The sequence below is a fragment of the Myotis myotis genome, unplaced genomic scaffold (assembly GCF_014108235.1).
Source record: "Myotis myotis isolate mMyoMyo1 unplaced genomic scaffold, mMyoMyo1.p scaffold_m19_p_32, whole genome shotgun sequence".
NCBI classification, from domain to species: Eukaryota; Metazoa; Chordata; class Mammalia; order Chiroptera; family Vespertilionidae; genus Myotis; species Myotis myotis.
Window position 1 is genome coordinate 1,994,912 of NW_023416338.1, and position 15,521 is coordinate 2,010,432.

The 15,521-nt window shown below is 52.8% G+C and overlaps 1 long non-coding RNA gene across 1 annotated transcript; it reads right to left on the minus strand.

Annotated features, from left to right (window-relative positions):
• Window positions 1-1,043: 1,043 nt before the first annotated feature.
• Window positions 1,044-7,624, minus strand: LOC118652650. Its single transcript, XR_004966675.1, has 2 exons — window positions 6,245-7,624; window positions 1,044-1,677 (listed from the first exon to the last, which is right to left on the minus strand). It is a non-coding gene; the product is annotated as an uncharacterized LOC118652650 (long non-coding RNA).
• Window positions 7,625-15,521: the final 7,897 nt, after the last annotated feature.

Here is a 15,521-nt window from a genome sequence, read left to right on the forward strand (position 1 = left end):
GCAGACGTGCCCAGCCCCTCCCCCCGGGGTTCACACTGCAGCCCGGAGCCTCTCCCACAAAGATCAAGACGGTCTTACTAGATGTTTGCACTGTGGAAGCAGGAAAAGGCCTCCTCGCCTGTGAACACACCAAACCCACTCTACATGTGTGAGTATTGGGAGGCACCTAAAGATACAACCCATTTCTCAGATGACAAAACTGAGGTTCAGGAAAGAGAAGCAACTTGGCCGGGCTCTAGGCTGTGGTTCTCTTATAAACCTGTTCTGACCCAGCTGGTGTGGCTCAGTGGTTGAGTCGACCTATGAATCACAGTTCCATTCCCGGTCAGGGCACATGCCCAGGTTGTGGGCTCGGTTCCCAGCAGGGGGCGTGCAGGAGGCAGCCGATCAAGGATTCTCATCATTGATGTTTTTCTCTCTCCCTCTCCCTCCCTCTCTCTTCTGGGGAGGTTGTTTTGTATCTTTTTGATATCAATACCCCCCCCCCCCCCCGTGTGATGAAAGTTGTAGACACTTCATTGTAGAGAAATGTCCCAGTGTCTTGCCTTCGGTGTCAGGGGTCCATAGGCCTGTGAGACTCGTACAGAGAAGCAAGTCTGGGTCAGGCTTCCAATCAGACAGTTGGGCTCCTGGCTCCACAGGAAATCAGCTGTGCCTCGGTTTCCCCTCCCTCGCTATGAAGTGGTGGAAATATTACTGCCTCTCCAAGTCCTGCGGACCAAGAGGGCCCCACGCAGGGACTGACACATAATAGGTCTTCAAGCAACATGTTTTGTTTTGTTTTTGTTAATCCTCACCTGAGGATATTTTTTTCCATTGAATTTTAGAGGGAGTGGAAGGGAGGGAGGGGGGAGAGAGAGAGAGAGAAAGAGAGAGAGAGAGAGGGATGTGAGAGAGACACATCGATTAGCCTCCTGCATGAGGCCGGACCAAGGCCAGGATCAAACCTGCAACCCCGGTGCACGCCCTTGAGCAGGAATCGAACCTGAGAACCTTTGGTGTGTGGGCTGACGCTCTAATCACTGAGCTCACCGGCCAGGGTGCAATGCTAGTTTTTTATTCCTGTCCCTCGGCCCTGTGTCCCCACCAACACACACACACACACACACACACACACACACACACACACACGGCTGAACTTCCCATCTACTCCTGGAAAAATAAAAGGGAAAGGGAAACTCCCTCATACTACACATATTTTTAAAACCTGCCCTTTCGGTGGAAAAGTTTTGACGTCTTAAGAAAAACCTGATTGTTTGACTGGACTGCAATGAGCACGTGGCTACCCGGGGACACATGCCCGCGACCCGTGCAAAGAAGCTGTGTCCTCCACGCACACCCGAGTGGCCCGCGTGCTGAGGGGCGAGGCTGAGGGCACAGGCGGCCGGCCCCCCGGGCGCCGGGAGTCTTCTAGAATAGACCGGAGCAGCCCTCCGCGGGTCGTCAGGAATCGTAGTCGGGGCCCGGCCTCAGAGTGCCAGCTCCGCGAACCGTTGTTTTCCGTTTCATTTTTCCTCTTCTTTTTTTTTCCTTTCTGAAATCACATTTGTTTTTCCACAATCGAAAGTGCTCACACAGGCCTTGCCCTGGCCCTCCGACACGCTGTTCCGACCGACAGAGACGTGTAAACAGCCGCGGCCCCCGCAGCTGGCTGCTTGGGTGACACTGGAAAATCGTCTGGATGGTGAAAAAAAGGGAAGTTTTCCAAAATTCAGCGCGGGCTTACGTAACAGCGGGCTTTTGCAACTGGGGCCGGGACACAGAGCTGGCTGTCCAGCTTCTGCGGCTCCGCGCGGTGCAGGGCGGGCGGGCGGTGCTGGCAGCAGCCCGGGAGAGGGGAAGGAGGGTGCTGGCGGGACCCTCCTCCTCCAGGAGTGATAAGGGGAGTGTGGGCCGCGGCTGGGAGGCCAAGCGCATATCTGAAATACGCTGGCCAGGCCGCGCTCTCGTAAACCTCCGAACTCTCCCGGGCCACGACTCCCGCAGCCGCGAGCAGGGCGGCCCGGCACACCTGCGGGTCTCCCGCGGCCGCCCAGGACTTAGTCATCACTCCTCTCTTATTCCTCCTAGCGCCTGGGGGTTCCACTTGCACCTCGATTTTATGGAAAACAAAACCCCAAGTGCAGAGCGGGAGGCAACTTGCCCCAGGGACGTAGCACACGGCACAGGAACGATGCCATGTTCAATTTTTTAAATATTTTCTTTGAAGACCACCCATCCCCCAACCACCGGGGGTGTGGCGGTTGGAATCAGGACCTGAGAACTGTGTGAAGCGGGGATGGCAACGGCCCTCCAGCTCGGCGCGGCAGGACGTCTCACTTCACAAAACTCAAACCTGAGCCTTATTTGCTTGCCGAGGCCTCCGGGTCGGGCCTCCAAAGGCAGCCGGGGGATGCTGTCGCGTAGGGCTCAGGGTTTGGGTTCAAGGTTTGGGGTCCCTCCCCGCCCCCAGACGCTGTGGGCCATGCTCTGTGCCCTATACTTGGGTAATTGTTTTGCTTTCACAAGCAATAAATCAATACAACCACTTTGTCAGTATCTGCTAAAGCAAAGACCCAGCAATTCCACCCTAAAGAAACACACCTATATGTTCATACAAAAGAAAGGTATGCGTTATTCATAACGGCCAAAAAAGGAAAAAAGGGAACCACTCGAAGGTCTCCAGTGAGTGAGCCACGGTGGATTCTGTAATGGAATACTATACACCTGTGAAAAGGAACACACACCTGCTTATTGCGGAGGAACCCAGGGGGCACAGTGCTGAGCGAAGGAGCCAGAGGTGGGAGAGGGCATAACTGTGACTCCCCATCAGTGAAATCAACAGCCGGCAAAGCTCATCTCCGGTGACAGAGGTCTGAGGTGTGGCTTCCCTCACCAGCAGAGGGAGCCTTCTGGGGTGCCGGATGCCCCCACATTTTGATCTGGGTGATGGTCACACCTGCAAAATCCACTGAGCACACACCTCAGATGTGCTCACTCGGCTGCATGCAAGTTTTGCCTTCATTTGAAGAGATCGGACAAGGCATTTCTTTTGAGCGCCTAGTGCATGCACGAAGGGCAGTGAGGCTGAAGACCCATCCCTCCTGTCAGCTCAGGTGCCAGGCAGCCCACGGTGGAGGCAGCAGGTGGCGGGTAGAGCAGGGGGGTTTGGTACAACCTTCCACACATTATGAGCACAGGCACGCGGAGCCCCGCCAGCCCTGTGCCCAGCGAGGCCCTGCTCCGTCTGGGAAGGAAAAGCACTTGGTTCTGACCGAGGGGGGTGGGGGGTGGCGCAGAGGGATTCCCCAGAGCAGGGACCAGCCCTGCAGGTCAAGGAAGCAGACGGTGGTGCCTGCAGGCCAAGGAAGTGGACGGTGGTGCCAAGAGAAGGTCTGACAGAACCTGCGCTCACAGGGGCCACCTGCCTGCCAGGAGGCGCTGTCATCTACTACTGCGGCCACGGGGTGAGCGCTCCCTCTGCGCCAGCCACTCAACCGACCGCCTTCGTTGCGTGATCCCTCCCAACACCCCCTCCGCTCTGCTTGGCGGGTGTGGCAATGGTCTTGCCTGAGGCCCCCAAACTGCACCAAAGGGGGCCGGGTTCCCACTGCCTGCTGGCGTCCCTGGTGACTCAGCGCGCCCCAGGACAAGGTGTGTCCGAGAGCTGCCTGCACGCACGCACGCACGCGGCCTCCCCTGGGGCCACCACCCTTAGCACACAGCCTCTGGGTGGTGGGACACGGTGAGTCACCAGGACGTGGCCCTCGGTTGCCTGCTACGAGGCCCTTTGTCGCCACAATCGCCTGGTGGAGGCCCCGCAGTCGTCGGGCCGGCCCCTCGAGCACGCTTTCCAGTGGCCCACTTCGGACCTGATGGGGACAAAAGCCGATGGCCAATCATTTCCCAAATCCTCCAAAGGGAACCTGTTCTGTGCTGGAGACGGAGGACTATCAACATGAATGCGGTCCCTCCATTCTTGTCTCGGAAGCTTCTGTCATCAGGGTGTTGAACCCACAGCCCAGAGGACGAAGGATTTTACCTTCTCGAGGCACCTTGTCTTGATCAGGGAAAGAGGCACTGAACTGTGTTTATAATAGGAACCACGGGACCCCCGCCTCCCAATTCTACCCCCGGGTCACATCAGCAACCCTTTCATAACCAGCCACGGTAACGGCAGAGCATGAGGCAGGGGCTCATGCCAACCACAGGCCATAGTTTGAGACCCTTGGCCTAATCAACTCCTACTCATCACCCTCTCCAGGAAGTCCTCCTGGATGCCTTCCTGGCCTTATGAACCTATGTATACTCCCAGTGTCCCAAGTTAAGAACCTTCTAGACGGCAAATTCCTCTAAGCCATCCCCCCCAACCCTCCCCCCTCCCCCCTCCCCCCTCCGCCCATCACCACCACCAATGCTTAGGACAGAGCCTGCACACAGCAAATGCTTAAAAATGGATGTAAATCAAATCCACTAGGTTAGCAAAAAAAAAAGGGTGGGGGTGGAGTAGAATAACAAGTGTCGGTGTGAAGAAATTGGAACCCTCAAGCATTTCTGGGGGAAATGTAAAAATGATGCAGTTGCTATGGAAACCACCTGGCAGTTCCTCAAAAGGTTAAACATAGAATGACCACATAACCCAGCAATTCCACTCCTAAGTATAGACCCAAAACAATTGAAAGCAGATGTTTAAACAAGTGCTTGCACACACATGTTTGCAGCAGCACTATTTATCATAGCCAAAAACTCTATGTCCCTCCACGGATGCGTAGATACACAAAACGCAGTCCGTCCACACAGTGGAATATTACTCGGCCATGAACAGGACTGAAGCTTGGACACACAGCCTTGGCAATACCGCGCTGAGGGAGAGAAGCCAGACACAAAAGGCAGGTAGCATGGGATTCCATTTCTATGAAGTGACCGGAACAGACACATCCATAGAGGCAGCAAGTGGATTCGTGTTAGTTAGGGGCTGGGGGAGGGGAAGGGGAGTGAGTGCTCAGGGGACAGGGTATATTTTGGAGGCGGGGGTGTGATAAAAACCTTCTGGATCTAGATGGTAGTGATGGTTGCACAACACTGTGAATGCTAAATTGTTCACTTGAAAATCATTAATGGTTATAGTCCAAATGCTTGCGTCCCCCCCGCAAATTCATATGTTGAAATCGGCCCCCCCCCCAAAGTGATGGTAATAGGAGGTGGGACCTCTGGGAAGTGATTAGGTCATAAGGGTGGTGCCCTCATGAATGGGATTAGGCCCCTGATTAAAGGCAGCCCTTCCACCCTGTGAGAAGACGTCGCCGACGGACCGCCAAGGGGGCCCCCACCAGCACCTTGACCTTGGACGTCAGCCTCCAGAACTTTGAGAAATAAAGCTGCTGCGTATAAGCCCCCATCTGATTTGACTAAAACAGGCAAATATTATGTTATATGAATTCCACCTCAATTATTTTCTAAAAAGTGAAAAACAAAAATGAATGCTCAGGACCAGAAGGTACACATCCAAAATTCCCTTCCCCCCACTCTCTCCCCCAAGGTCCCCGTCCGCAGCACCCTCCACGCTGACTCAGCGGGGCCCCCAGTGTTCCCGGCCAGAGCGCGCCCCACACCCCTTCCCACCCTTGGTGTGTAAGCAAGCGTACGGCCGAGCCGGATTGCCATGGGTGTAGCCAATATTGTCTCAGAGGGGTGCGGGCACAGGTGTGCCATCGCGGGCGTGAGTCAGGCCTTGGCCCGGCTCCCAGCAGCACGCACAACGTGAGAGCCGGGCCGGGAGCTGACTGCACCTCTGGTTTTTCTCGCTCCGTACATTCCAGTGATTTATAAGTCACTGTTTGGGGTAAACAGTACAGATCACTGAGCTCAAGGCTCCCCGGGGTCAGGGGAGCTCAGAGTTTTATTAAATCGCAAGCATCCAGCATCTTGAATTCAACCACCCAGCAGGCCCCGAAGTTTGTAGGAAATGCAAATCCCAGATCTAGAAGCAGCCTGGCTTCCCATAGTTAGACAGAGAGTCTCCCCACTGCCCCCCACCCCAGGGGGGAAACTTGGACACGTGGCTGCTCCTCAGGGAAAAAGGGGATACTACCGCCATTTGGGATGCCACCAGGGCTGCTGCTCAACGCCCCACAATGCACGGATGCCCCACTGTGCGCTGATGCAGCCCAGCTGTCAGTGGTAGGGAGGTTGGAAACGCCTGTAAACCAGTTTTCCTCCTGCCCTGCCCGCCCCTGCTTTTCAGGACATCGTCTGGGGGACGCACCTTAACCACAGAGATAGGGACGGGAGCTGGTGGGTGTCGGCAGACTCGAGTTGCTGTGTGGCCTTCAGGAGGTATCGCAGCCTCTCTGAGCCTCTGTTCTCCTCAGAAAATTCGGATCACCTCACAGAGTTGCTGCGCCGGTTAAATCAACTGTGAGCGTTCAAGGCGACGTTCTTTAGGCTGCAAGCCAGAGAAGCCACTCAGGCCGCCCCCAGCACCTGCCTCTCAGCCCCGGTTTGAGGCTGCAGTGCCCACCTCTCGGCACCGCGGGGGAAGAAGGTAAGAGGACCGTTTTGAAGCCCCGGGCTGCCCTCTTTGCACTTGTCTTCCAGCAGAGCCGCACCAAGAAGGGGCACATCCCGGCAGCTGGCCCAGGGCCTGGCTCAGGCTGTCGTCACGTTCTGGAACCAAACCTCCCCCTGGCCCTGAAGGTCCTGGAGGTAGTTCCTCCAGTGCCCCAGCCGCAAAGCACAGGGTTCATCAACATCACGGTGGCCAGCCACGCAGACCGCAGGTGCCCTGGGATGACGTGGCCTGGAGGGCACCTCGTCTCTGTGGTCCTCCCCCTGAACCCCAGGCCCCCTTCTAATCACAATAGGGCATCACACAAACCCAGATTGGGGGGCGTTCAGATGTCCCGGGGGACCCCGGCCAGCACTCTGCAATTCTGCCGAAGACGTGAGGCAAACAAGGAACGTCCGGGGAGCCATCAGAGACCCGAGGAGACGGGGGCGACAGGGTGACTCCATGCCGTGGGGGATCCCTGAACCCAAGGGGGACGGACGTTCGTGGAAAATCCGGGGGCACCTGAATGAAGTTGGGAGTTTAGTCAATAGCATCGCCCCAACATGGATTTCTCAGTTTCCACAACTGTATGCTGGTCCTGGGAGCCGTTCACTTCCGGGGAAACCGGCGAAAGGGACAGGGAGCTCTGCATCTCATCCCGAAGCTTTTCTGCGATTAGATGTGTCATTCCAGCGTTGAGAGAGGTTATTTGTAACAACAACAAGGACTCGAAGCTAAGACAGGGAGGGGAACAGTCACTGGGGACATACTTGGGCGAAAACGTCATTCCTCGTCTATCTGAAATGCAAATGTAACCGGTGTCCTGTGTTTACTCTGGCAGCTCTGGCCGCGAGCAGGGACTCCATGAATTGGGGTGGGAGGCGGGGGGTGGCCTACAGTCGGGGGATAATGGGTCCCTAGGTCACAGAGTCAATAATGACTCTTCATGATAATAATGGTGATGACAACAATAATAATGCGCCTCTCTCTGGGCATTCATCTGACTTCACCCTGCCCATGAGTGGGGCGCCCTCCTCCCTGCCAGGCTGGGGGAACCTGCCGCTCAGCGCAGGCCCAGTGTGCGGGGACCCCAGCTCTCTCCCCTGCAGCCAGCTCCCGGCCATGTGCATGAGTTGCCTGGGGCTGCTGTAACAAATGAGGGCACACTGCGGGGATTTAAACAACAGAAACGCATTCTCTCACAGGCCTGGAGGCCAGAGGTCTGAAATCAGGGTGTCGGCTGGGCTGGTTCCTTCTGGGGACCCGGAGGGACACTCAGTCCCAGGCCTCTCCCGGCCCCTGGTGGCTGCCGGCCACCCTGGACCTTCCTTGGCTTGTGGTACCTGCTTTGTTCCATCTCTGCCTCCGTCTTCACACAGCTTCCCTTTCTCTGCCTGTTCCCCTTCTCTTTTCTGGGAACACCTGTCAGCAGACTTAGGGCCCCCCTAAATCCAGGATAATCTCATCTCCAGACCTTCCACTCCATTCCACCTGCAAAGACCCTGTTCGCAGGAGGCTTGCACCTTCACAGACATGGGAGGTTAGGATGTGGGCATATCTTTGGGGCACACCATTCACCCCGCTGTACTGCAGATAATTTCTCCATCAGACCCTGTCTCTCTCCTTTTTTCTACCCCAAAGTCAGCTAGAAAAGCGCTCATTGTGCAGGGACCACATGCCAGCCACTCTCCCAGGGCCAACGTGCAGAGCGGCACAAATGTTGAGGAATGAGAAATAAGAGGAAGCTGGTGAGGTGGAATAGGGATCCCAAACCCCCGCCCACGCCTCAGTTTCCACATCTGTAAAGGGGGCTGATTCTGCCACCTAAGTGAGATCCATCCTGTTGAGTTGCAAGGACAAGGGGGTAGGGTCTCCCTAATCCTCGACCAGCCCATAGCTTGGCTCCCAGGGGAACGTGGGAGAAGCCCAGTGTTCCTGGAACAGGGAGAGAGAGAGTGTGTGTGTGTGTGTGTGCAGGAGAGAGAGAGAGAGAGAGAGAGAGAGAGAGAGAGAGAGAGAGAGAGAGCCGCCGTGGGGACTGAGGGAAGAAATGAGGTTGTGCATATAGATGCTCAAAATAATGTCAGAAGAATAAATGTCCCCAGGAGTGGCGGGAGCATAATTAAAAGACCCCAACCCTGTCCTAGCCCCGTGGAGCCTTTTAAAATAGATCCGATTAGATGACTCCCCAAAATGTTATATGTGGCATTACCACACGACCCAGCAACCCCACTCCCAGGCGTGTATACCGAAGTATTAAACACAGGGATTCAAACAAAGACCTGTGCACAGTAGTCAAAAACTGGACACAACCCCAAATGCCTATCCCCTGACAAATAGCTAGACAGAGGAGGTCTCTCCCTGCGTAGAATATTATTCAACCGTGAAAAGGAAGGGAGCACGGACACACCTGACAACCGGGTGAACTTTGCAGACATGCTGCCGAGTGGGAGGAGCCAGATACGGAGAGACCACACGCGTGAGTCATTCCTAGGAGATGTCAGGACGGGAACATCCATAGAAACGGAAAGCAGAGGTGTGGTTGCCAGAGGCTGTGGAGGGGGAGGGGGAGTGACGGAGTGACGGCGAAGGGGGCCGGAGTCTCCTTGTGGGGAGACGAGAATGTTCTGGAGTGTTTCTGGAATAGAAAGAAGTGGTGGTTGCACAACATTGTGAAGGTGCTTCAGGCCACTGAGCTGTTCGCTTTAAAATGGCTAAGTTTATGTTTGTGAATTTCAGCTCCATTAAAAAAAATTTTGAAAGTGAAAAAAAAAAACGGATCTGAAAGATATTTATACTCTTTTGCTTTCCAAAGACATTGCCGCAGGCGCCCAGAAATTACCCGTCGCCGGTCCCCAAAGAACTTTACAAATAAACGTTAATAATGTTAAACAGGGTCCTTACGAAATGCACTGCGTGCAGAGGCGTCCTGTCGTGATTAATCACATGCGGTCATGACATCATAATCTCCCACCCGTGAGGGCACTGCGGTCAGCGGGTGAGGCGATGGGCTCGAGGCCGTTCCCGAGGACGGGCCACGCGGAGCCAGATCCAAAGCCGTGCCTCTGGGGGGTGACGGGGAGCCTACCAGGAACCAGGAACCAGGACAAGCTGCTTGAGTGCGGGCGGCGCTTCCGGGAAGGGGAGGCGCTGTGCAGGCTGGTTATCAGGAGCCAGTGTCAAACCTCCCCTGAAGGCAGGGCAGGTCGGGGGCTGTGCCGGGCTCCCAGGAAGCGGCCCCTGAGGTGCCAAGAAGATGGGGCTCGAACTCAGCCACCACCCCCCATCCTGCAAGCCTCCCCGCTGTGCGGGCTACGCGAGGGCAGAACACACAGGGACACCGGCCCCTGGCAAGGCGTGCCAGGGGGCCCAACAGCTCGGACCGGGTGCCCAAAGGGATGACTTCGCAGGCGGCAGCACTGACGCCCCAGGCCGGTGAGAGGAAGAGGCCGGGACAGTGAGGTGGGAAGGGTGTCACTGCGTTTCTAAGCCGTGGGTGGGAGATCGTCCCCGACTCCAAGAACCGACAGGGACGACACCGGATCATTGCACCCTCAGGGGCAGCTGCATCCTTTGACAGGTGAAGGGACACACGAGCTATGATCACATGGAACACTACTCAGCAATGGGAAGGAATGAAGACACAGGAGAAGCCAAATCTCAGCTAGGCTGAGGGAGAGAAGCCAGGCCCGAGGACCACGCTGAACGGCGGCATTTATAGGGAATGTCCGGCAAGGGCACAGCTACAGACCGAGAGGGCGGTCAGTGCTGCCGGGACTCGGGGTGAGGGCAGGATGGACCGCAAAGGGCAAGAGGGGTCTCCTTGGGGTGATGCAAAGTTCTGCAGCTGGATCGTGGCGAGGGCTGCACCACTTGGTAAATTTTATCGTATGTAGATGACACTGCAATAAATATAAACAAAAATTTTCAAAATTTCATCTAAAGCCCGGCTCAGTGGCTAGAGTGTCAGCCTAAAGGTCGAGGGTTCATTCCCAGTCAAAGGCCTGGGTTGCAGGTTCCGGCCCCTCCTTGCCTCCCTCCCTTCCACTCTCTCTAAAAATCAATGGAAAAAATATCCTCTGATTAGCAACAACAAAAATTAATTTAAATAAAATTTAAAATTTTCAAATAAAAAAAACAAATATAAAAATTTTAAATTGTATATCTAAATAAATTTAAATTTTTAAATAAATTTAATAAAATAAAAAATTTGAAAATCTAAATTAGAAAGTTTAAGTAAAATTTAAAATAAAATAAAAATAAACCTAAATAAAAATTTAACCTAAATAAAATAATGTTTGAATAAAATATAAATCTTTTAAAAATCAGAAAATTTTAAATCTAAATAAAAGATGTTTTTATCCTCACCCAAGGCTATGTTTATTGATTTTAGAGAGAGAAGAGGACAAAGAGAGAGAAAAACATCAATCAGTTGCCTCCTGAATACACTCTGACCAGGGGTCACACCCACAACCTAGGTCTGGGCCCTGACCTGGAATTGAACCCACAACATCTCGGTGCACACGATGATGCTCCTATCAACTGAGCCACCCAGCCAGGGCCAAAGACTTTTTAACAAAGTAAAAGTAAAACGAAACAAAAAGTAACCCCTAGATGTATGGCCAACAGGTAACAAAAAATCCAAGAAAAAAGTCACTCTCCAGTTGGTCATCGCTAATAAATTGTACCTTTACACCCAGGGGCTTGCGACATGCCTGATACTGAATGTCAGGCCACTAACCTGTAGGATGTCTTCAGACTCCTCCCCATCTTTATTGGGCAAATTGCTGATCTAATGCCTGGCAGCTGCCGGGGCGAGGCTGGGGGTGGCACAGAGACCAGCTTACTCTGGCTGGCATCTCTCTCCGGCACCTGCCCGATGAGAAGTATCCCACAAATGCCTATTAAATGCATACTGAGAGGCTGCGACAGTTTCGGGGGGCAGCTCAGACTCAAGTCCAAGGGCAGCTGTGCTGGCTTCTCTCCATGGAATCACCTTCTCTGAGCTTCAGACCAGAGAGTCAGTATTTCCTGCTGGCGGGCCCTACAGTCTCTCTCTGCATAGTCTCCATGGAGGGGCATGGCTGTGTGCCGATACAGTTATGGGCACTGACATGTGATTTTCATAGAATGTGCATGTGTCGTGAAATAGTATTTTGATTTTTTTCAACCATCATAAGTGTAAAATTCTTGCTTAGCCATTGGCCAAACAAAAGCTGTAATAGGCACACATATTGCATGATTCAGTGTATATGAAATGTCCAGAACAGGGAAATCCCCATAGACAGAAAGCAGATTAGGGGTTGTCAGGGGCTGGGGAAGGGGGAATGGAGGGTGACTGCTAATGGGGCTGTGGTTTCCTTTGGGGGTGATGAAAATGTTCTGGAACTAGACAGAGGTGATGACGGCACAACATTGCGCATATCCTAAATGCCACTGAATTTTTCACATTAAAATGGTTAATTTTATATTGTGTGACTTTCACCTTGATAAAAAAATGATAAAACACATATACATGTACATAATTAACACTGGAATATATGTGAACTATAAAGAATACTACTACTGATATATATATATATATATATTTTTTTAAGCTGTAAGCCAGGGTGGGTCAACTCTTGATTTAGGTCAATAAAACTTGCTATCAGGAATGAAGGGACTCTTCTAGGAAAAGTCCTTTACACGGGATGTCTCTGACCTAATCAATGACAAGGCAGGCATGTTCATGCCTCTCTGATGGATGAGGGACTAAGGTCCAAACTCAGAAAGCCACTCATTCGAGGCCACTGAGCAGCAAGTGCCAAGGCCAGAAAATGACCCGGGGCTCCTGGCTGAGCTCCCCTGTTATGTCCAGCACTTACTACGCTGGACAGACCTGCGGTGAGAACTGAATGAGAAAACACAGGCAGCTCTTCAATGCAGGGCTTGGCATACAGTAGGTGCCTAATCAATGCTGCTTTCTCCCCTTCTCCCGTCCTCTGTGTGAACTAGAACAAAGCAGTCCTGTCTGGCTAGTGAGGAGAGATGAGGATTCCTAGGTACCCATCCGTCATCACCAGATAAACCCTGCACCTTCCCCTCATAGTCACGACTTAATTGTTCATAAGCAATAAGCAAGCCCCGGAGACAGCAAGACAAGTGGGAACGTGCCCTTTCTCCCGGGGCCTGGGCTCTGCGCACGGCAGCCGCAGGGCGGCGACCCCCGTAAGAAGCCCACCTTCAGGGGCGCCCCTGCCCGCAATATTTCCCGTCCTCGAGAAATGCCCAGCCGCCAAACGTCTTCGCAACGCGGGGGAGCCCAGTTTGGCAAGACGCCGGGAAAGCATTGCGCAAACCTCAGCAGAAACACCCCAACCGACCAGCTGGGAGTCGTTTGTCCAGTTGGCGCTGTCATGTGGCTGTAATTCCTTCAGAGCGTTCATCACTCGCCCTGGAAGCTCAGCTGCGTTTTCGGTGACGTGTTTTCTGTAGAATTCCTGAGTGCTTGCTCTTGGGAGTTGGGCCAAGTGTACACAATAGCTATTTGGGGCGGGACAGCTGGTAAAGGGAGAGGCGGGCAAACCTCGAGGAGAAAAGTGAGCAGAAATACAGGAAAGTAGAAATGGCCAGGACGCAGTTCAAGGAGACTGTAAGTTCCTGGTAGGGAGAAGTGGGCCAGGGACCCTTTTAGCTCCCTCTCCAGGTCCAACAGAGCATGGAGTTTAATGTTTATTTGTTGCTGAAACGGAAAACTTCTGTTTCACAAGTTTCCTGAGCCCTTAAAGACAAGCCTGGCAGGAGATGGGAAGCATTAACAACATACATGCCATTCATACAAGCCTCTGCCAGTGACAGACATTCTTAATCGACCCCAGATAGACATCACTAATCAATCACAATAGTGTTTCCCAGCACTGAATCTGGACGAAATCTCAGAATCTGTACCAGCACAACGCTCAGAACATTACCAATGGATTAGACCCAAATGGGGGAGGGGAACAGCAAGGTACAGACACACAGCCTGTCCCTATCCTTTCGGAACTCACCCAGGACGCTTAGCACCCATCTTGGGTTCCAGTATCATCAGTTCACCTACTGACCACCTCACCACCACAGATGTGTCTTATTCCCGGCCTCCTCCCCTTCCCCCTGCCCCCCGGCCAGCAGCTAATAAGACAGGCTGCTCAGAGACTTCAAAACGTTGACACGGGTAAGTCTCTCTCCTCGTAAGAGGCAGTGTTGGGAGCTTGACTTCAAGTCCGGAGCCTTTCTCCAACAGCACTTCCACCTGAGATGTCACCAGGACACACACCCACACAGACAGGTGTGGCCTTGATAGCAGGGTGACAGGACCCCAGTATGAGAGGGACCAAGCTCCAAGCACCCCCACCCCTGAACACTGACGCTCTCCCATGATGCCCTGCCCAGGACCCCCTGTCTGACTATTTGGCGTGTGCCCTGAATTGGGCAGCAAGCATTCTTGAGCATCTACATGGACCATCTCATTTCTCAAAATGAAACTCAGAGAGGCTCAGAGAGGTTAAGTGACATGCCCAAGGTCACACAGCAAAAATGGCAACTGAAGTCCATGCTCTTTCCATTCGTTGGTGATTCTGTGTTTTGGTTCCATCCACTGGACACTCTGATGATTTATGATGGTTGAAGAAAAGCAAAATAATATTTCACGATACATGCACATTCTATGAAAATCAAATTTCAGTGCCCATAACTTTATTGGCACACAGTCATGCCCCTTCATGGAGACTTCCCTGGGAGATCCTGGTGGATAGCAGCATCCTCGGGTCATGTTTGTTTCAACCCCACGTCCACAGCTGGGGTTAGGGGACACAGAGATGAATCCGGGGAGATCCCTGCCTTGCAGGGCTCCCTGTCTGGAGCAGAAGCCAGGCAGAACGGTTCGTTACCATGATATCTGAGCTTTCTGGGGAGGTCACACAGACTGACACAAACTAGGTGGCTTAAAACAGCAGAAATGAATTATCTTCTCATTCTGGGGACCAGAAGTGGCTCCAGGCAACCTTGTGGTCCTTGGCTGTAACTACAATGCTCCCATCTCTGCCTGTGTTCTCTGTGCTGTGTCTCTGTCCTTCCTTTTATAAGGATCCTGACTGGATTTAGGGCCCATCCTAACCCAGGATGATCTTAATTTCTAGACCCTTAATTACATCTGCAAAGACCCTCTTTCCAAATAAGGTCACATTCCCAGGTACCCAAGGTTAGGATTTGGACATCTCTTTGGGGGAACATAAGCAACCTACTAGCCATGGGGACAAAAAAGGAAAAAGTCCCCAGGAAGCGGGGCTGAGGAGAGAAAAGGTGGACAATCCTTCAGGAGGGGAGAGCCAACGATTAGACAATGACTTTACAGATTCAACACCAAAGGCACCATGTGCGAAAGGGAAAATTGATGAGCTGGTCTTCATTACAATGAGCGACCTCTGCTCCACAGAAGACAGGCCACAGGCGGGGAGGCAACCTTTGCAGAACACCCACCAGACAAAGGACTGATGTCCAAATTATACAAAAACCTCTTCACTCTATAATAAAACAAACAACCCAGTTAAGAACTGGGCCAAAGGTCTGAACAGACACCTCACTAGAGAAGATATACTGATGGCAAATACGCGTATGAACATAGACTCCATATCAGATGTCACAGGGGGACTGCACGGTGAAACAGCAATGAGATACCACCACGCACCTATGAGGATGGCTGAAGGAGGAAAACCGACAACACCTAGTGCTGTCCAGGACGTGGAACAACAGGAATGCAAAACGGTACGGCTACTCAGGGGTGTCTCTTACAATCCTGAAATAGTCTTATCATATGATCCAGTCATCACATTCCTAGGCATTTACCCAATTCATAGGAAAACTTATTTCCAGGCAAAAATCATGAATGGTTATAGCAGCCACATTCAGTATATATTCAATACAGCAACTATGGCCCCTAACCGGAAGCAACCACAATGTCCTTCGGTAGGCGAAT